The sequence below is a fragment of the Hypanus sabinus genome, chromosome 26 (assembly GCF_030144855.1).
Source record: "Hypanus sabinus isolate sHypSab1 chromosome 26, sHypSab1.hap1, whole genome shotgun sequence".
Lineage (NCBI taxonomy): Eukaryota > Metazoa > Chordata > Chondrichthyes > Myliobatiformes > Dasyatidae > Hypanus > Hypanus sabinus.
Window position 1 is genome coordinate 27170121 of NC_082731.1, and position 23209 is coordinate 27193329.

Here is a 23209-nt window from a genome sequence, read left to right on the forward strand (position 1 = left end):
AGCCATGATGTAATTCTGGAACAGGCTCAATGGGCCAAATGGTCTGATTCTGCTCCTATATCTTTTCTTGTGTTCTTAGTCAGGACATAAAACATTAGCCCAACTATGGATCACCCGTAAGGTCTGAACTGGTATTCAGATTCTTGTTTTGAGGTGACCTCGGAGAATACTGACAGACATCTCTTCATGGGTTTCCATCTCCAAGAATGAGAACAGATAATCAGTTATTTAACTTGCCTATACTCACAAGTTAAGATCAGTGTTTCACCTTAACACACAGAATATCATACTGCACTGTCTATATTTTAGGTTCAGCTGTGACCAGCAGATACATTGAACAGAGAACAAAGAAATCTACAGCATGTTACAGGCCCTTCGGCCCACAATGTTGTGCTGACCATCTAACCTACTGTAGAAACTGCTGAGAATTTTCCCATCACATCGTCCTCTAGTTTTCTATGCTCCATTTACCTGTCTAAGGGTCACTAAAAAGGCCCTATTGTATCCGACTCCACCACCATCAGCAGCTGTGTATTCCATGTAACCACCACTCTCTGTGTGAAAAACTTACCCCTGATATCCCCTCTGTACCTACTTCCAAGCACCTTAAAATTATGCCCCTTGTGTTAGCCATTTCAGTCCTGGGAATCTCCTCTGCACTCTTTGTATAGTATTCATGTCCTTCAGACTTGTGAGGTGACCAGAACTGAACACAGTACTCCAAGTGGGGTCTGACCAAGCTCTTACATAGTTGTAACATTACCTCACGGCTCTTGAACTCAATCCCACAGTTCATGAATGCCAATACATCATACGCCATCTTAACAACAGTCAACCTACCCAGCAGTTTTGAATGTCCTATGGACATAGAAACCAATATCTCTGATCCCCCACATTGCCAAGAGTCTTACCATTAATACTATATTCTTGCTTCAAATTTGTCTTACCAGAATGAACCACTTCACACTTATCTTGAATTGAATTCCAGCTGCCACTTCTCAGCCCAGTTTTACATCCTATCAATGTTGCACTCTAACTTCTGACAATCTTCCAGACTATCCACAACACCACCATCCTTTGAGTTATCAGCAAACTTATGAACCCACCTTTCTACTACTTCATCCAGGTCATTTATAAAATTCACAAAGAGGAGGGGTCCCAGAACATATTATTGCACAATATCTCTGGTCACCATCCTCCATGCAGAATATGAACCATCTGCAACCACCCTTTGCCTTCTGTGGGCAAGCCAATTCTAGATCCACAAAGCAAGGTCTCCTTGGATCCCATTGCTTCTGACTTTCTGAATGAGCCTCACATGGGGAACCTTATCAAATGCCTTACTGAAATCAATAACAACGTCCACTGCTCTACCTTCATCTATGTGTTTAGTTACATCCTCAAATAATTCAGCCAGGCTCCGAAGGCCCGACCTGCCCATGACAAGCCATGCTGCCTGTCCCGTATCAGATTATGTCTCTCTAAAGGCTCATAAATCCTGCCTCTCCGGATCTTTTCCAACAACTTGCCCACCGCTGAAGTAAGACCCATTGGTCTATCATTTCGTGGGTTATCTCAACCCCCTTTCTTGAACACAGGAACAGGATTTGCAAACCTCCAATCCTCTGGTACTTGTGCCATCCCTGTTGATAATGCAAAGATCACCAGAGACTCAGCAATCTCTTCTCTTGCTTCCCGCAGTAGCCTGGGATATATTTCCGAGTGAGTTAATACCCAGTCTGCGTCGGGTCTCACCAATATATAAAAGGCCACACCGGGAGCACCGGACACAGTATATCACACCAGCCGACTCACAGGTGAAGTGTTCCGTCTCCGCCGCATCTGCTCTCAGGATGAAGCTTTTCATTCCAGGACGAAGGAGATGTCTTCCATTTTTAAACAAAGGGTCTTCCCTTCTTCCACCATCAACTCTGCTCTCAAACACATCTCTCCCATTTCCCACACATCTGCCCTCACCCCATCCGCCCGCCACCCCACTTGGGATAGGGTTCCCCTTGTCCTGGCCTACCACCCCACCAGCCTCCAGGTCCGACGTATAATTCTCCTTAACTTCTGCCACCACCAATGGGATCCCACTACCAAGCACATCTTTCCCTCCCCCCCACTTTCTGCTTTCCGCAGGGATCGCTCCCTACGTGACTCCCTTGTCGTCCTCCCCATCCCTTCCCACCGATCTCCCTCCTGGCACTTATCCTTGTAAGCGGAACTAGTGCTACACCTGCCCTTACACTTCCTCCGTCACCAGCATTCAGGGCCCCAGACAGTCCTTCCAGGTGAGGCGACACTTCACCTGTGAGTCGGCGGGTGTGGTATACTGTGTCCGGTGCTCCTGGTGTGGCCTTTTATATATTGGTGAGACCTGATGCAGATTGGGGGACAGTTTCATTGAACACCTATGCTCGGTCCGTCAGAGAAAGCAGGATCTCCCAGTGGCCACACATTTTAATTCCACGTCCCATTCCCATTCTGATATGTCTGTCCATGGCCTCCTCTACTGTCAAAATGAATTCACACTCAGGTTGACGGAACAGCACCTTATATACTGGCTGGGTAGCCTCCAACCTGATGGCATGAACATTGATTTTTCTAAGTTCTGTTAATGCCCCTCCTCCCATTCTTACCCCATCCCTGACATATTTAGTTGTTTGTTTTTTTTTCTCTGTCTCTGCCCATCAACCTACCTGTTCTCCATCTCCCTCTGGTGCTCCCCCCTCCCCCTTTCTTTCTCCCGAGGCCTCCCATCCCATGATCCTTTCCCTTCTCCAGCTCCGTATCACTTTTGCTAATCACCTTTCCAGCTCTTAGCTTCATCTCACCCCCTCCGGTCTTCTCCTACAATTTTCGCATTTCCCCTGCCCCCCACTACTTTCAAATCTCTTAATATCTTTCCTTTCAGTTAGTCCTGACGAAGGGTCTCGGCCCGAAACGTCGACAGTGCTTCTCCTTATAGATGCTGCCTGGCTTGCTGTGTTCCACCAGCATTTTGTGTGTGTTATTTGGCTCCAAGGGCAGTGTTTTTCACTCTGTGAGGGATGTGGGAAGTCTGGGAGACCTCCATTCTCCCAGCTGAACACATCTGCACCAGGTGCACTGAGTTGCAGCAACTGAGAGAATGTATTAAGGAACCGGAGCTGCAGCTCGATGACCTTCGACTCATATGGGAGAATGAGGAGGTGATAGACAGGAACTACAGGGACGTAATTACTCTAAAGTTGCAGGAGACAGGTAACTGGGTGATTGTCAGGAGAAGGAGGGGAAATGCACAGCCTGTGCAGAGAACACCTGTGGCTGTTCCACTCAATAATAAGTATATCTTTAGATACTATTGAGGGGGATGACCTACTGGTGGGTAGCCAAAGTGATCAGGCCTCTGACATTGAGTCTGATGATGTGGCTCAGAAGAGCAGAGAGGTGAAGAGGACTGCAGTGTTGATAGGAGATTCCTTGGTCAGAGGAACAGAGGTGAGATTCTATGGGAGCGATAGAGACACACAGATGGTATGTTGCATCTCTGCTGCCAGGATCAGGGATGTCTCAGATTGTGAACATGACAATCTCAAGGGTGAGTGTGAGCAGCCAGAAGTCTTTGTTATGAGACACTTCCGACCACACCAGCTTCTGGGATTTAGATGCATGAACACTCTGGAGTACGGATAGCTGTCTCAGGTTCAGGATGGTCCTGTCAATTGATAATCCTGGTTTTGGTGCCAAGAATTGACTATTTAATGACCAGCTGAACAGATGTTCGGTGCTTAATCGTAAGCCTACTTGTGATATCATCTGGAGGAACTCAGCAGGCCAAGCAGCATCTCTGGAAAGGAGTACAGTCAACGTTTCAGGCTGGGATCCTTCATCAGGATGAGGGGTCTGCTGAGTTCCTCCAGCATTTTGTGTCTGTTACTCGGATTTCCAGCATCTGCACATTTTCTCTTGTTTGTAAGGAACAGCTGGTTACAGTTTTGGTGCTCAATCATAAACTGGCTAGTGATTTCGCTGGTTTTACTGTAGGGAAATATGTCACCAGCGAGCAAAAGTTCCAGGCTGCAACCGTTGGGACTGCAAAGACTGGCCAGTATCAGGAGGACTGTGATAGTAGCAGTCACTACTCCCTTCCCACTGACTCTGGGTTTGTGCTGAAGGCAGAGTTTTCCAGGGTAACAACTTAAGGCAGGTGAGGGCTTTTGTGTACTATGGAGTAGTAGGTAATTTCCTGGATTTAACAACAGCCAATTGGTTCAACATACAGTTGCAAGAGTTGAGTCAACCCATGTCCGCAATCGTCTTGGACAGTTGCCCTCCAGGTTCTAGACGTATCCAGCAACGGACTGTGGATTTGCAGATGAAGGTAGATATATACTTTATTGATCCCAAAGGAAATTACAGCATCACACTAGCATTACAAGTGCACAGATATAAATACAAGAAATAGAAAGAATAAAAAATATGTTCCCTCCAACAGTCTAACAGGATGGGGGTCATCACTTCCCCGGCTATAGGCTTACTCTTTATAGAGGCCAATGGCCGAGGGTAAGAATGACCTCATGTGGTGCTGTTTACAGCAGCACACTTGTCTCAGTCTATTACTAAAAGTGCTCCTTTGTTCAGCCAAGGTGGCATGCGGAGGGTGAAAAACATTGTCCAGAATTGCCAAGATTCTCCGTAGGGTCCCTTGTTCTCTCACAGCTCCAGTGTATCCAGTTTGACTCCTATAACAGAGCCAGTCACCCGTTAGCATCACCCGGGTTGATGTCATTGCCCCAGGACACCAGCCCAGAAAAGATTGTACTGGCAACAACAGACCAGTAGAACTGGTGAAGGAGAAGCCTGCATACTCCAAAGGATCTCGCTCTCCTCAGGAAGTAGAGGCGACTCTGGTTATTCTTGTGGAAGACATTAGTTTCTACATTATTGACTCTCATACCCTTTATCCTCGGGTACCCTTGGCTGTCCCAGCATAACCCATCCGTGGACTGGAGGGAGGGGAGAATCATTGCTTGGTCCAGTCATGGTAAGACAGTTTGTTTGTGGTATGGTGTTCCAAGACCCAGACTCTTCCGTGACCAACGAACAATAAGGGGGCATCCTCAGACTTCTGGAGATCTCGTCCTGCCCTCAGTGATGGACAAGCTGGTTCCAGCCAATGGGCCTGTGTGAGTCCCGACACTCTCTAGTCAGGATCCCACAGGAACTAGAGAGGGGGAATCTCTAGTTCAGGAGAGGACCAAAGAGATGCCCAAACAGTCGGGGGAACTTGCAGACAAGCTTAAGGAATCCAGCCACCAGGTCTCAAGGAAGGGTATAGACTGCTTTACACGTGAAACCTATTTCCAGGAAGGAAGGAACCTTTTGTAACGCCTCACTGCCGTCGCCTGAGGATTCAGACGGAGATTCGGACTCTGATTTGGCCCATTTCCATGAATGAGCTTTGAGCCTAGGGAGGGGTCTCTGAGGTCGGTTGAGTCACCCCTGCTGCCTAAGAAGACTCAGAGTCATTCTCACAGGAAGGTCGAGAGGAGAGAGCTACACCCAAAAAGTCAAAATCCCTTCATTCTACAAAGACTTAGGGAGTGCACCGCATTCAATCATATGGGAAAATATATATATAGATCAGATTTTAAAGACTGCACCCAAAATCACATATTGGAGGTGATCGCCTGTGCTCATAACCTGGAGTGCAGAGCAGGTTGTGAGGGGAATGACACTGAATCAGATATTGGGGAGATTATCAGAGGAACAGGTGATGGCTTGGGACCAGATCCTGTGGAGATTCCCCATGCCCATAACCTGGAGTGCTCGTGTAAGCAGGACTGACCAATACAATTATTGACAGTCATTCCCAATGCTGTATCTGAGGGAATTCTATCACATGCAGTTTTATACAAACAGAAAGAATTTATCAATGGAATTTCCATGGAAACAACTCAATACACTATCATGATGTAACCACATTAAGTAATGAACAGTAAAATAGTGAATTAATTTCATTGACGTTGCACTGGCCTCTGCTTCCTTCCAGAAATGTCGCCTCCTGACACTGGCCTGCCCTCTCCTTTCCCTCCATGAGTGCGTGCTGCCAGTCCTCCAGTATAGTTTACACTCTTCACTGCTCACAGTAACAGCTTTGCCTTCTGCTTCCTGTTTGTGTCTCTGCTACACTCTCTCTCTCTCTCTCTCTCTCTCAGCTAATGGCTCTGACAGTCTGTACAAAGTGCAGGCAGCTTGTCAGAGCCAACTTCTGACTCCATGAACTTTGGGGTGGGAGGGAGAAATGAGACAGCAAATTGTAATTCTAAAAGTCTAAAATGAGCACAGAGAAACTGGAAGGAGAGCGAGGACAGGTAGAGAGAGAGAAAAGCAAGGAAGGGCAAGGAGGGAGAGATCATAGAGTAAGAGGGAGAGAAGGGGAAAGGAAAGAGTCTGTGCCATCTTTGAGGCCAGGCAAATGGACAAATGTCCAATCCTGCAGCCTGTGTTTTGGCACGAGAAATCTCCTTCACTATGTGAGTGTGTGAGTCTCCAAAACCTGATCCAATTATATTTTCACACAACACAGAATTAGCGGGTATTCCCACAGAGACGGACTGAGAATTGTTCCTTTGAATCTTATCCTGGGGCTTTATCCAAATGACTGCTGATACCTGGATGAAGGAGTCCTCTCACTGATGGGAATCAATCCCATATTCCCGAGTATTAGATGACAGGTGACACTAAAATAAATGGTATTGTCGGGAGTGAAGATGGTTGGCAACAATTGCAGTGGCTTGATCAGCTGGGTAGGTGGGCTGAGGAATTACAAATAGAGTATAATTCGGATGATGTCATGATGCCGACCCTTGATTCCTCATATTTTCCTAATTCCCTTTTCCCCGTGTTCTCCCTGGCTCAATGATTGCGGCACCTGATTCCCATCTAAACCTGCAGCATAATAACCTCAGCGCTGCATCCAGTCATGGCCAGATCATTGCTTCAGCCTGTGTCTTTGTTCACATTCTCGGCCATTTAGAATTGTGTATTCTAAGTTTTGATCCCTCGCTGCTGTTTGCCTGGGTTAACTTTGTCTCTCCATGTGACTAGGAATATTGCATTCCGCCTGTCTTCCTGTTCATCCTCCCGCCTGCTTTTCAGCTCAAGCACGCTCGCACCCTGGTTTACAACCCTGCTCTTCCTTGTTCCGCCGCCCACCTAAACCCTCCGTTGGCTTGGTGGTTAAACACCACTCTCCAACCAGAGCCACCCGGGTTTGATCCCTGGTCAAGCCTCCTTCACTCCTTGGCTTTCCTCTGCCTAATCCTTGCTCCCCGGCCTTCCCTGTAACCGATAATAAACACTCTTTATATTCCTCTACCTTCATGTCAGTGTCCTGCATTTGGGTTCACCCGTTCTCCCCAACTGAGCAATTGCAGAACATTCTCAGTGGGGAGGGTGAGCAGACAGAAGTGGCTGCACACATTGGCTCAAATGACAATAGGCAGAAAAATGGATTTGCTGCTCTGGAATGAATAAAGGGAGTTAGAAAAGAGTTAAAATGTAAGACCCCAACTGTGGTGATCCCTGGATTATTCCCACTGCCATGTCCTGGTGAGGCTAAAAATTGAACATACTGTACATTGTTGAAACTTTGCACAGGGTGCGGGAATTCAGTTCTCTGGACCTTTCAGATGCTTTCTTGGACAGACGTGATATGTACGGATAATTTTGCCCTTTATTTATGAAGGGCTGTAAATAAAAATAAAATGCTGGGAACTATGGACTAGTGAACCCAATATCTGTGGAAGGAATTTACTATAATAGAGCAAAAATCAGTGGGAAATTAGAATGGGAAGATTTAAAAAACCACCAGAAGGCAATTTAAAAAGTCTTAAAGAAGCAGTAGATGGAATACGGAAAAAGCTAATCAAGCTTAAGGAATCCAGCTGACAGCTCTCAAGGAAGGGAAAAGACTCAACTTCACTGAACCTTGAAGCCTATTTCCAGGGGGGAATAACTCTCTGTAAAGTCTTGCTGCCATCATCTGAGGATGCAGACGGGGATTTGGATTCTAATTTGCCCCGTTTCCATGAATGAGCTTTGTGAGCTGAGGGAGTGGACTCTGAGGTCTGCTGAATCACTCCTGCCCCCGAATAAGCGTCAGCAGTCATCCTCGAAGGAAGATCTGAGGATATAGGAACACACAAACAGGTTGAAATTTCCTCATCTCGGTCCTAAAAGGCTTTCCCTTTATCCTTAAACTGTGACCCCTCATTCTGGACTTCCCCAACATCAGAAACAATCTACCTGCATCTAGCCTGTCCAATCCCTTTAGAATTTTATAGGTTTCAATAATATCCCCCCTCAATCTTCTCAATTCCAGCAAGAATAAGCCTAATCGATCCAGTCTTTCTTCATATGAAAGTCCTATCATCCCAAGAATCAATCTGGTTGACCTTTGTTGTACTCCCACTATGGCAAGAATGTCTTTCCTCTGATTAGGGAACCAAAGCTGCACACAATACACCAGGTGTGGTCTCACCAAGGCAGTAGAACCTCCCTGCTCCTGTACTTGAGGTTCTACTGCTTACCTTCACAAAGTCCATGGAGGAGATTTTCGTTCATGTCAGGGATGTTAAAGATTCCTCAAGTTGGCGAATCCGAGCTTCATGTGATGACTGTTTCGTTTTTGGGGCTCATCATCTCCAATGGCAATCTCAAGATGGACTCTACCAAGACCCAGGTGGACAGAGACTGGCAACCACCATCATGTCCAAAGATTCCTGGGGCTTGCAAACCTCTACTGGAAGTTCATGAGGAAATTCAGCTCAGTGGCAGCTCCGATGATGTTGCTAATTAAGAGTTCCACAGACCCTTAAGTCAGGACTACTGAAGCAGAGGCTGCTTTGGTTGACCTCAAACAGCGGCTCGCAAGAGCTTCCATCTTGGTTTCTCCTAACCTGGACTTTGTGGACGCTTCAGATATTGGAGTGGGTGCCATCTTGTCTTAATAATCAGCTTTAAATGGTCAACTCAGCCATGTGTATTCTTCTCCGGGCAGCAATCTCTTGCAGAGAGGAGCTATGGCAATGGGAATCAGGAGCTCCTTGCAGTTAAGTTAACTTTGGAGGAATGGCATCACTGGCTCAAGGGGATGATGAACCCTTTTATCTATTTGACTGACCAGAAGAACCTGGCTTATATTCCTGAACTAGTGGTGGGGAGAAGACTCCACTTGCTCTCTTTGTCAAGTACCTGGATCACTAAGGCACATTTTAACAGGATGCACCATGAGCCTCAGCTAGGGGTGGTACACTTAGCGGCATAACCAAGTTCTCAGACAGCTGGCATCAATCTTGGAACAGAGGCAAACCACCGTAAATGCTCTCCCACAAACATCGGCAGGAAATATCCACATTACACGATTTGTACCACAGCAGGCCAACCTCCAGAGCACCAAGTAACATCAAAGGATATAAGCATTCTGCATATTGCTCGGGATTGGAAAATTGACGTGGACATGGAGCAAAAGCTTTATTTTCCCCAAGACTTTGCAGCTACAACACTGTGGCCAGACATAGTCCTGAGGTCCGCAACAGCCAAGCTGGCATATGTTGTGGAATTGACAATACCATGGGAAGATGGCGTTGAGGAAGCTTATGAGAGAAAAAAGACCAAGTACTTTGAACTGGCAGCTGAAGCTGCTCAGAACGGCAGGAAAACCAAGATTTTCCCTGTAGAAGTGGGATGCAGGGGATTCGTTGCTACATCTACAACCAGTCTATTGAAGAAGGTGTGGGTGAGGGGTGTCTCCCTCCAACATGCAAACAAGTCCTTGTCAAATTCAGCAGAAGAAAGCAGCAATTGGATTTGAATTAAAAGGAAAGACAACAACTGGGCTGCAAGATGAATACAGTAGGGTACAGAACGGAGTGGGGTGTATGTGGGACACCAGGTATCACCATTAAGCCCTCTGGAGATGTTGTGGGTTTATCAATGAAACGCCAAAGAAGGAGGATGCCCACCTGATGACCCAAATGATGTAGCTACCCTCCTCGTCACCACTCCAAGCCTACTGCCAACATCGAGAGTGCCGGCTTTATAATTGGGATTGAAACATCAAGTCCTAGTAGCTCTACAGGAGCCCAAGAGTTTGAATTCCAGGCAGGCCAGGTGGTCTTTGTAATTTAACTGCTTTGAATTCATCCTGTCCTAATGACCGGAGTCAAAGAACCAAAGCCAGATGCCCAGTCCTGTCATTCTGATGAACCGGAACGAGAGGAGCAGCCTGCCACCATTTTACCACAAGCCAGGGTGGTATAACCAATTCACTGGAGAATCAACACTCTTGTTCAATTGGTCAAAGCACAGAGGAGACCTCCTTCCGGGTCAGCTGTTTGTCCCAAGTTCTCTGGTCCCAGGTACTCCAATGGGGATATTCACTGAGAATGACTGCACATCCAGGACTCTCAAGTTTATTAAGAGGAGTATAGGTGTCCTCCAGATGATGGAAGAACATTGGTACTTCATGCAGGCATGCAAGGTGTGTGCTCGAAACAAGCAGACCCACACCTCAAGGGCTCCTCCACCCCCTACCTGTTCCAGAAAGACTTTGGACACACATCTCCATGGACTTTGTCACGTTTTCCCACCATCCAGGGGGATATCGGTCATAATGGTAACTATCATTGGCTTTCTAAAGCCTGCAATCCATTGCCTTGGAGAATCTACCATCTGCAGTGGAGATGGCTGAAATTGTACTGGACCAAGTCTTCAGGATCTACAGATTCCTAATGGACATTGGCTTGGATCGTGGTCCACAATTCACATCACATCTCTGGCGGGCATTCTGTAAACTGATAGGGGCAACAACAAGCCTTTCCTCTGGGTTTCACTCCAATCAAGAATGAGCTGACCAATCAAGAACTTACCCCAAGGTGCCTGGCCTCGGAAAGACCTGATGAGCAGTGTGGCTATTTGATGTGGGCAGAGGTCACACAGAAATCTTTACAGCATTCATCACATGGAATGTCATTTTGGTTAACCTCTGCCTCTTGTTGTGGTACAGTAGGCCGAGGTTGGGGTCTCTGCAGCCGAAGATTTAATCCAATGCTGCAAACAGAAAGGGATTATGGCAACAGAAATTTTATTGGCCTCTACCCAGACGGCCGAAACCAAGGTGAACTGAAGGAGAAGACAAAGACCACTTTACAGCCTGAGCAAGGGGACTGGCTGTCCTCTCATGATTTGCCTCTCCGGGTTTAATCTAGAAAGTTGGCACCCAAGATCATGGGAACTTTCAAAGTCCTGAGGAAAGTAAACCTGGTGGCTTATACCTTGCAGCTCCCCAAGACCCTAAAGATCAATCCCACCTTCCACATCTCTAAATTAAAGCCTGTCTCCATCGGCCCCTGAGCACCACCACCATCAGCCCAGCTCGCACCCAGGCACTGGGTGCCTGGTAGAGACATCTTAGAAGCGGCCCTCATGAATTGAGGAATCAGCTGTAGGCCAGGGGTTCTTATTACAAAAAGCTCCCATCTGTGCCAGCTTCTGGGATTTACATGATCTAACTCTGCAGAGTATGGGTAGCTGACTTTCCCCTTCAGGGATCAAGACACTCCTGCTAATTGGTAATCATGTTTTGGGTGTCAAGAATTGAGTATTTAAGGAACAGCTGAACAGAGGTTTGGTGCTCAATCATAACCCTGCTTGTGATATCTTCTAGCATACTTTTTGTGCTCAGATCTAGTTTGATAATGTCTCGAACTTTGCTTCGTATACTCCAGCATCTGGGTCAAAACCGTCATCATGGACTCCAGTCACAGTCTTGGTACATGTTGGCATCAATGACAAGAGTAGACAACGTGAGGAGGTCCTGAACTGATGCAAGGAGCAGGGGTTCAGATTTATGGGTCACTGGGATCTCTTCTGGTGAAGGTATGACCTCTGCAAAAGGGATAGGTTACACCTGAACCTGAGGAGGTTGGCTGTTGTGCAATGAACTGGATTGATCAGAGAGCTGAAGGTAAAAGAACTCTTTGTGGAAAATTATCATAATATGATCAAATTCAAAATGAAATCTGAGAAGGAGATGGTAAAGTCTGATGTATCAGTATTACAGTGGAGTAAAGGAAATTACAGTGGCATGACAGAGGAGTTGATTGCCAGAATTGATTGGAAAAGAACACTGGTAGGGATGACAGCAGAGCAGCAATAGCTGGAATTTCTGGAAGCAATTAAGAAGGCACAGGATATATACATCCCAAAGAGGAAGAATTAATCTAAAGGCAAGATGCAACCATGGCGAACAAGCGAAGTCAAAGCCAAAGAGAGCACATATAATTGAGCAAAAATTGGTGGGAAGTACGAGGATTGGGAAGGTTTTACAAATCAGCAGAGGGCAACTAAACAAGTCAGAAAGAAGGTTAAGATGAATGCAAAAGTAAGCTAGCCAATCATATTAAACAGGATATAAAAAGGTTCATCAGATACATAAAGAGTATAAAAGGCAAGAGCGTATATTGGACCGCTGGAAAAAGATGCTGTCAAGGTAGTAAGGACAGAAGGAAATAACGGATGAACTGAACAAATACTTTGCATCTGTCTTCACTGATAAAGACACTAGCAGTATGGTAGAAGTTCCATGAATCTGGGGTCATGAAGTGTGTGAAGCTATCATTAGTAGAGAGAAGATTCTTGAGAAACTGAAAGGTATGGAGGTAGATAAGTCACCAGGACCAGATGGTGTATACCCCAAGGTTCAGAAAAAGGTGGCTGAAGAATTTGTAGTGGCATTAGCAATGATATATCAAGAATCATGAGATTCTGGAATGGAAGACTGGAAAATTGCATATGTCACATATGTTCCTCCACTATTCAAGAAGGGAGAAAGCAAGAAGAGTGGAAATTATAGGCCAGTTAGTTTGACCTCAGTGGTTGGGAAGATGTTGGAGTTGATTATCGGAGACGAGGTCTCAGGGTACTTGGGAGTCACATGATAAAATAAGCCATACTCAGCATTGCTCCTTCAAGGGAAAATCTTGCAGAACAAATCAGCTGGAATTCATTAAAGAAATAGCAAGCAGGGTGGACAATAGAGAATCAGTTGATGTGTGTACTTGGATTTTCAGAAGGCCTTTCACAAGGTGCCACATATGACACTGCCTAACAAGTATGAGCCCATGGTATTACAGGAAAGATTCAAGCATGTTTCAAGCAGTAACTGATTGGCAGGAGGCAAAGAATGGAAATAAATGGAGCCTTTTCTGGTTGGCTTCCAGTAACTAGTGGTGTTCTACTTTAGGACCGATTCCTTCTACATTATATGTTAATGACTTGGATGTTTGAATTGATGGATTTGTTGTAACTTTTGCAGATGATACGATCATAGGTGGAGGTACAGATAATTTTGAGGAAGTAGAGATGCTACTGAAAGACTTACACAGATTAGGAGAATGGGCAAAGAAGTGGTAGATGGAGTACAATGTTGGGAAATGTATGATCATGCTCTTTGGAAGAAGAAAAGAAAGGGTTGACTATTTTCTCAATGGAGAGAAAAGATAAAACTCTGAACAGCAAAGGGTTTTGTGAGTCCTTATGCACAATTCCCAAAGGTTAATTTTCAGGTTGAGTCTGTGGTGAGGAAGGAAAACTTTTTCAGCTGCCAGATGAAGTGTGTGAGGGAGATAAAAGAACAACATATTAAAAAAAAATAAATCGGTTCAACAGGTATATGGATAGGAATACTTCAGAGCAGAGGTTCCTAACCAGGGGTCCGTGAACCCTCTGCTAAATCATATTGCTCCGGGGCATTAAAAAGTTGGCAATACCTGTATTAGAGGGATGTGTGGTGTGCACTGGCAAATGGGCAATTTTGATGTGAAACTTGGTCCACATCGACCAGTTGGGCCAAGAGTCCTATTTCAGTGCTCAGTGACTCTGCAGGAGATGTTCCAGTTTGGGACGTCAAACCAGGCAAAGTCTTTTGCAGTAAATGATAGGGTCCTGGGGCTGTTGATATCCTCCAGGGGAGCCTACGCCTCGACAGCATTAAAATTGAATTCTTCATCATGCAGTAACTGCTCCCCCTCTGTGACTTTCCTTTCACCTCTGATCTAGCTGGCCCCCAACACCGTCTCTTTGTCCTCCTCCACCTCCACACTGGAAGATCACCCAAAGTTCAAAGTGAATTTATTGTCAAAGTACACAGATGTCACTATATACTGCCCTGAGAGTCATTCTCTTGCAGGTATTCATAGTAAATATAAAGAAACACAATAGAATCAATGAAAAACTGCACACGACAAAGATGGACAAAGAACCATTGTGCAAAAGAAAGTGTGCAATGAAAAAGAAATCAGAGAGCTATGAGGCCAATGAAAAAGAAATCAAAAGAATAAGAAATGCATGAAAAAATAAATAATGTTGTGAATCAGTTGTAGAATCCGTGACAGAGAGTCCATAGGTTGTGGAGCAGACTCGACAGGCCAAATGGCCTAATTCTGCTCCTCCATCTTGGGAATCAGTTCATTGTTGGGGTGAGTGAAGTTATCCACTCTGGTTCACGAGCATGATGGTTGAGTGGTAATAACTGTACCTGAACCTGGTGGTCTGGGACACAAGGCTTCTGTACCTTCTTCCTGATGGCAGCAGTGAGAAGAGATCATGCCCTGGATGGTGGATGTGCTCAATGATAGATGCTGCTTTCCTGCAACAGCACTCCTTGTAGACGTGTTCAATAGTGTGGAGAGATGTTAGGGTGTATTCTGGAGTTATGGTAAATAGCAAATACGAATTTCAACAGCAACCAGTCTTCATACCTGAACATGAATGTAGATTGAGTTTAAAATGCACCCAGAACAATGGTGTTCTTGGAGCTGCAGAATGGGATTGATTGCAAACAAAGAAATGCTAAATTCGACCTCAGATACCTGCATATGCATGAATGTGGCCCAGAGTCAGTGGGGATTAACATTCATTTTGGGTGTCTAGAGTGTGGATGTGAAGATGGAGGAATTTCAAAATTATATGTAATTCAAAGGGAGCATTCTGGATGTATTTTACCTACAGAATTGTCCTGCTGTTACGTTTGATCTTTAGCATCTAAAAATTTCATGTAACACACAGGGTCTGGCAGGCTTCTTCTTCCGCGACTGTCTGGAGTACAAAGCCTGTTGCTTGTTTTGCTGAATAAAAGATTTCTATATCCACCAGCTTCAGTGTCTCTCTGGTGAATTTGTTCACAGTCACAAGGGCTTTAGCTGTGATGGACTGGTCTGTATCCATGACTTTTTGTAGGCTTTTCCATTCAAAGGGTTTTCATACCAATCAGTGATACAACTCATACTCTCCTCCCACTGGTTCCCATCACTCACTGCACCCCTCTGCCCTCCACACCTCTCTCCCGTTAGTTCATACTCCACATTCCTCTCCTATCAGATTCCATTATCTTCAGCCTTTTATCACTTCCACCCTCACCTACAACTTTCCAGGGCTGTTCCCACTTTTCCTTTTCCATCTGTCATCCCGCTCACCTGGAGTGACCTATCACCTGACAGCACTTGCTCCACCCCTTCCCTCACCTCTTCACAATTTTACAGCTTTGCTGAAACATCCACTTTAACAGACCTTTCTGAAAAATTTTCTTGCTGTTAAACAGCCCCCCCAGAATTTTAAAAAATGGCCAATGGTATGGCAAGATTGACAATGGCTCTGCGCGAAAACTAATGGAGATAAAAAGGGAGGGTGCGAACATGCAGACGTCCAACCAATAGAGGCAGATGGTCTGTGTATTTCTCTAACCAGATAAAAGACGCACAGGAGGAGAACCGCCAGGCCTTTTAACCAATGGCGGCAGGAATAGAAGCTGGTTCACTGTGTTTGCCTGACTTTAACTCTGGTGTTTCACTATCTTCCTTTGGCTAACAGTCTAGGTGGGAATGGCCTGTGCACATTTACATCCCCACACTCTGCAAAGATCCTCTCCACATCAACTCCTTATGGGCCTTTCAATAGTCAACAGGTTTCCAAGGTTTAAGGTGCATTACCACTACCTTCTGAAATGGAGTGTGGTTCAACATATCTAGACCCACATATTTATACAGTATTTGACCCCATATTTATGTTTGTATCAAATTTCATTTAAAAAAGAACTGTGTTCTTAGAGAAACTGCACTATATAGTTAGAGCAATAGTCCTGTGATCTTTCCTACAAAATGCTGTTAATGTTCAATTGTATTTTATTCTGTGGTAACTTTAAAATCAACCATCTCCTCTCTTGATGACATCTTGTTTTTTAGAATATTCACACCTCCCATTATTGTGTTTCTTCATTAAGAACAATGTACTTTAACCCTGTGTGCCCAATCCTCAATCTCAATATTATCACCTCCTCCCTCCTCTTCTTTCCTGCCTCCCTCGACCATTCCTGTTCTTTCTGGATATTATTTTTAAGTTGAAATATGGTTTGTATTATTCCACGTACAATGTCTGGCCTTGCCACTGAATGTAAATCTTTTAGACTTCTGATTAGAGAATATTACAACTCTCATCGGTCTCACTTCCTCCACCCACTGCAAAGTGAATAGTCCAGCTGTCATTTCACCTGTATACACAGATAAATCATCATTTATCCTCACCTGCTTTTTCATGTTAATTCAGGCACTACAAATCCTACCCCAAATCTACTATTACTGTTTATAAAGCATTGTGTACATTTGAAAATATCCATAATAATAATTATTATTATTTACATAATATTCAACAACATCTTCAATTAAAATCACTTCTCTTTTTGAATAATTTAGGATCCATCTCTGGTACTTCAGTCATGCAGACAGCCCAGGAAAAGGCACTGTATCAGTTGCTGCCTTATTACTAATTCCTGTATTTCCTGCTTTTCCTTCAATAGTACACACTAAACTTCTGAATTTCTTTCTTTCCTTGTCCGAGCATGGATCTAAAATCTATTGAGTTGGATGATTTTCTCCAGGCCCTTGTAGGTTTACCCAATATGTTAACACAAGATGTGTTCTTCTCAGTACCAGAGGTGTCTCTCCCAACTCCACCTGCATTACCACCACTGGTGTTGTCCTTATGCCCCACTGATTAACCTTATTGCTTGAATTTGAATTCAGCACTTTCTAACTTTTGATTATTTCTTTAATATGTGCTGACCATGACTATTTTCAAACCAAATGCCTAAAAATTTAAAATGTTTCCACATTGTCTAGTTCTGTTACACAAAGTTTGTTTTCAATGTTTTTCTATCCTCTTCCTAGTAAAAAGCATTAATATGGATTTCTCTACTAAAAAGCTGAATTCCCATTTTCATGCCCAGTTTTTCACCTAAACTTTTGCCTCTTGAAGTTTCCATGTTATAAATTTCATATTCCCACCCATTTTCCACATAGCTCCATCATCCACACACAATGACATTCCAAAACTACTATTTATATTAGAAAATATATCATTTATCATTATAGTAAATAATAATGGACCAGCCACACTTCCCTGAGGGATTCTATTTTCCACAATCGGTTTACTTGATGTAGATTTCCCTCTTCACACCATGATAGACCTATCAATTTAAAAATCTTTATTCCAATGTAGCATTTTCCTCTAATTCCCTATTTATATAATTTGGTGATCAAACCTTCCCCGTCACATAACCCTGGGGATCCAATTTTCCTGTTAACACCATTCATTCTTTTCATTATCTTCCAAACTCTTTCAATGGGAGTTCATATTCCTCCAGAGTCGTAAAACATACTCCAATATTTCTGTTTCTACTTTCAAATTGTTTTCTTACTATTGCTTACATTTTTAGCACTGAAATAATTTTGGAAAATCTTGTGTCCTCTATTCCATTCTGAATGCTCTATTACGATGTCTTATTGCTTCCCCACAGTCTTTTCTCCACCATGGCACCATTTTCCTTTCAGCTCTATTCCATTTCCTTAGGATACTTATTGTTGCTGCTGTCATTATCCCTTCCACAATCTTGTCACATAAAAAAACCACATCCTGATTGATTTCAATATTCTGTCATTCCTGATCACTTATTTCTTTAAACTTTCCCTAATCAGCCTTTCAAACAGTCCGCATTCCGGCATATTTTCCTCATCTATCAGATTCAGACGTAATATCTCCGACATATGTCATGAACTCTGTTGTCTCTGCAGCAGCAGAACAATGCAATACATAATAATAGTGAAAAAACTGAATTACAGGAGATGTATATCTTTATTAAATAACTAAATTATGTAAGTAGTGCAAATGGAGAAATAAATCAGTAGTGAGGTAGTGTTCAAGGGTTCATTTTTCATTGAGATATCAGATGGTGGAGGTACACAGGCCTATACTCAGGGAGTGGAAGTACATCCAGGTGATCAGACTTTCCAACATGTGGACGTGGGATGGCACGGTAACGCTCGATGGTGGTTTAACATTGGACCTCTGGTACTATATGTGATTTCTTGGTTCTTATACAAACATCTGCATGATGCTAAGCTAGGGCACATCATCAGTGACATTCCCTGTGGTCGTCAAGTGTTTTGAGTCTTCCAACATCATACACCCTCGCCCAGGCGACCCGATTGGGGTTGATCAGACCCTGGCCATCTGCCCTCTTTGTCCAGAGCCATCTTGACACTTTCTCTGCTGTATCTCTGGTGGTAGAAACGGCTCTTCTTCTTCTCTCTCCCGTGATTCCAAGTGCAGAGCCTGCAAAGCCATGACACCCGACCTCCACGGGCCAACACTTTTCTCTCCAGCCTCTTCTTTGGCAGTTGTTCTTCAGATCTTCATACTAGACTCTTCTCCGTTTGTAGGCCTCCTCCATGTGTTCTTCCCACGGCACAGTAAACTCAAGCGGAAGAACGTGCTTCGAAGAGTTCGACCACAACACAATGTCGGGCTGCAATGTAGTCTCTATGATGTGGGCAGGAAACTGCAGCTGTTTTCTCAGGTCCGCTTTTAGCTTCCAGTCCTGGGCAGTGAAGAGCAACCCTGTTGCTTTCTGGTGTTCTGTTGGTTTCCCCCTCTTTGACAAAGCCGATGGTATTCTTGACCGACTTGTTTTCCAGCAGATGTTAAGGGTTCTGCAGATTGTCTCAGCAATTAAAAAAACTGGATAAGGAACTTGATGCGGTGTGGATCTCCCTTCCAGAGATCGTTCCACATGATCTTTCACTCGATCACCTGCTCCCATTTGGTCCAGGCTCCTTGCTGTTTCATTGCCATTGCTCTGTTAGTCCTCTCCTCCTCCACAGCTGCCCTTACTTCATTCTGGACCAGTTCTCATCGCTCTTTCCCCTGTACTTTGTCCAGATGGGCGACTTCAATGCTTCCAAGTCCAACTCTTCCCTTGGCGACTGCCCCACCAGCACTTTGTGGCGCAGTCACGCCTCAGCTTCTTCCACTGCAGCCTCTGCTCTCCACATTCTTCCAGTTCTCACTGCCACTCTTGCTCCGGCAACCTCTGGATCAGGAGATTCCCAGAACTGCAGCACCCCTCTTGCTCGCAAATCCTTGAACTCCTCCTTGATGGATTTCAGGGGGAGCCTCAGTTTGTAGTTATTCCCATACAGAACGATGCTGCTGATGTTCCTTGTGAACCCAGTCATCTTCACAGGAACCGGCTGACTACCCTCCCTAATTCAGCCACAGTGGAAATTGGAAACTCATAGAGAAGCAGTGGCCAGAGGATTCTTGGTAGTATACCGTGCTGGTAAATCCATGCCTTAAACTGCCCTTGAAGGCCAGTCCTGTCAACCTCTTGCAACCATTGTTCAAACTCCCCACAGGTGTTTCTTTTTGCCGCCTTATCTCTGAGTGTTGCATCAAACATCTTCCCAAGACTTTTTACAGGGTTCTCTGTGATGGTAGGAATTGGAACGTCCTCAATGGAGAAACAAAATTTCTCCTGTACTCTCCCCTTCGTCAGCACTACAGATCTTGATCTTACAGGCTTAAAGGACATCCTTGTCCACCTCATGAAACTTTCCAGCCCCTTAAAAATCCACCTAGCACCAGGCACCAACTCCGTAGTGATAGTCAGATCATCCATGAATGCTCTTATTGGTGGTTGGCGGATCCCACATCTTGATTTCAGGACTTGACACTCTTGCTCTGCACATTTTACCAGCATATTCATTGCCAGGGCAAAAAGGATGAGTGAGATGGTGCAGCCTGTGAAGATACCAGTTTCCGGCCCACACCAGTATGATGTTATTGGCCATGTTGACTCTCAGGTGGAACTCATTGTAGTCCATAAGGAGGCCTCTGATTCCTTCAGGAACATGGTGCCTCTTCAGAGTGTCTTCAACAGCCTCGTGGGGGATTGATCCATAGGCACTGGCCAAATCCAACCACTAAGTCACCCTTATTCTCTCTGGCCTCTCTCAGGAGCTGTGTGATGACTCAAGTGTGCTCCAAGCAGCCTGGTACCCTTGGAACGCCACCCTTCTGAACGGAGGAGTCAATGTAATTGTTTCTCAGGAAGCGCTCTGTCAGACGCTTCACCACCACGCTGAAGAAGATCTTCCCTTCAACACTCGGCAAGGATATTATCCTAAACTGGCTGATGTTCTCAGAGTTCTCTTTTGGAATCCACACTCCGTTTGCATACTTCCATTGCTTGGGCACTTTGCCTCTCTTCCACATGACCTTGAGGATTCTCTGCAGCCGCCAGAGAGGCCTGGGGAAGCGTTTGTAGATGTTGTAGTGGTGCCACTCGGACCAGGCGCTGAGCCAGCTCTGGCTTTCTTGACTACTTGCTGAACCTCCTTGAAGAGAGGCTTTTGAAGGTTGAAAGCCTCTGTTGGCTCTGCGGGGGCGATGAGGGCATCACAGTCCCCCAGTTCAACTTCTCTGTCTGGGTTACTGAAGGTGCTTCGAAGATGGTGGTCCATCTGTTCCTTTGTGCAGGACAGCTTTCCTCTTCTCTTCTGACACAGCAGCTGTTTGGTGAACTGAAATGGGTTACTGATAAACGCAGATCTTTTCTGTGCTCTTTCTCTCCTGCGTCTCCGATGTTGCTCCATTCTTCTCAGAGTTATGAGCCTTTTCATCAGCATCACACACAGTTCTTCCAGTGGGGCACTTTCCTCATGGTTTGCCAGTTTATGTTGTTGCTTCAGCGCCTTGAGTTCTTTCCAGATGTTGTTGATTTTGGTGGCTCTGTTCTTTTTAACATATGGTTGTTTAGCCTGCTTCTCCTCCTCGGTACCAAATGTTCCCGCTGCCACAGTTATGATCACTGTTGTCATTATCTGCAATCTCCTCTCCACACCACCTTTGGCCACGGTTTCCAACACTAGATCTACGTCCTCATCAAATCTTTGCCACTTTGCTGTCTGGCAGGCTTTGGGCCATCTGATCCGCACGGTCTGAGATGTGATGTTAGGATGAACAGCTTGAACCATGCGGAGACTCTGGGTACTGTGGGATGCTTCCTAACCCTGCTCCTCCTCTGTCTCCCCATATTGGGAATCTGTGCATTGTGGTGCTCTCTGGTGCTCATTACACTTCATCCTTGCCCAATGGATTTTCAAGACTCTCTGATTCTTACACATTTTGCCACAGATGCACTGTATACTTGTTGTCGTTTGTCCATTGCACTGGGTTGGTAGCCTTGTATCCAACCAGCTGGGAAGCTCTTCCGACCCCCTCTTGGGCTTCCCTCGGGGAAGGCATCGGGATGTGCTGTTTCATGCCTGTTATTACATTGCTCAGTTCACACAGAGTCTGTTTTACACTGGCCTGAAGTGGAATGTACACCACTACCAAGATGATCGGTGAAGTCTCCCGTGGCAGATAAAATGGATGACCCTTGATCACAAGATGTTCCAGGTCTGGTGAGCGGAACTGAAACAGCTGTGCTGTCTTTACGACAGTTATTTAGTTTATAATATTTTCGCTTAGTAATTCATTCAATAGTATTTTCTAGTTAGAATTAGAAGTGTTTAAAGTATATTCATTGCATGTAAAATATATCGGCATGCGATGACGTCACATCCGGTTTCGCCGCGTCTTGTGGGAAAATACCGGTTTGAAATTAGCGCGAGGGTGGGGGCTCTCGACGAGGCTCACCTGAGCAGAAGTTGTTTGCAGACATGAGAAATCACAGTGAGTAATGTAGTTATAGTCACCTTTGCAAGTATTTACACTTGAAATGTGATATTAAGGAAGGAACAAATGCTGTATCAATCTTGTATTGTTTTATCAACAGTTTTCACCATATGTTAATGTGAAGAGTGAACAGTAAATGATTAATCTTACTGCGATCTGGTTTCATTGACTGTGGTTTATCTCGACGTTGAATTCGGCGTTATTAGTACACCCGAAGGAGAACGTTACAGTGAAAAAGCGGCATTATCAGGTGTTTCAAGTGCTGCAATGTCAGCTCAATCCAGCATCATGTCGACGCCGCCCAGCGACAGGGGCAGTAAACCGACATCAAGTAAGCCCACCCGGGCGTTATCAGGTGTTCCAAGTGCTGCAATGTCAGCTCGATCCGGGATCAAGTCGATGGCGCCCAGCGACAAGGGCAGTAAACCGACATCAAGTAAGTCCACCCAGGCAAGGGCCAAGGCAGAAGCCGCCAAGGTGCGACTGCGTTACGCCAGACAAAAAGCAGTTTTGAAAATGAAACTGGCCATCAGAGAAGCCGAAATCCAGAAAGAAAAGGCTGCCAGAGAAGCCGAAATCCAGAAAGAAGCCAAAAGGGCTGCCAAAGAAGCCGAAAGGGCCGCCAGAAAGGCAGAAGCCGCCGAGGTGCGACTGCGTTACGCCAGACAAGAAGCAGTTTTGAAAATGAAACTGGCCACCAGAGAAGCCGAAAGGGCCGCCAGACAAAGAGAAGAGGCTGCCAGAGAAGCCGAAATCCAGAAAGAAAGGGCCGCCAGACAAAGAGAAGAGGCTGCCAGAGAAGCCGTAATCCAGAAAGAAAGGGCCGCCAGACAAAGAGAAGAGGCTGCCAGAGAAGCCGTAATCCAGAAAGAAAGGGCCGCCAGAGAAGCCGAAGAGGCTGCCAGACAAAGAGAAGAGGCCGCCAGAGAAGCCGAAACCCAGTTGGAAATGGCAAAAATATCGACAGAGTTGCAAGTGCTGCAGCGAGAAAGAGAAGAAGAAGCTGCCATGGTGGAAGCAAAGTACATAGAAGAAGCTGAAGGGTCGCATGATCTGACCGCAGTAAGATCTACTTTAGAAAGGACCA

General features: G+C 45.2%; 1 pseudogene; it reads right to left on the reverse strand.

Moving 5' to 3' along the window:
• Positions 1 to 19110: 19110 nt before the first annotated feature.
• LOC132381712 (uncharacterized) lies at positions 19111 to 21260 on the reverse strand (annotated as a pseudogene).
• Between the last annotated feature and the right edge of the window lie 1949 nt (positions 21261 to 23209).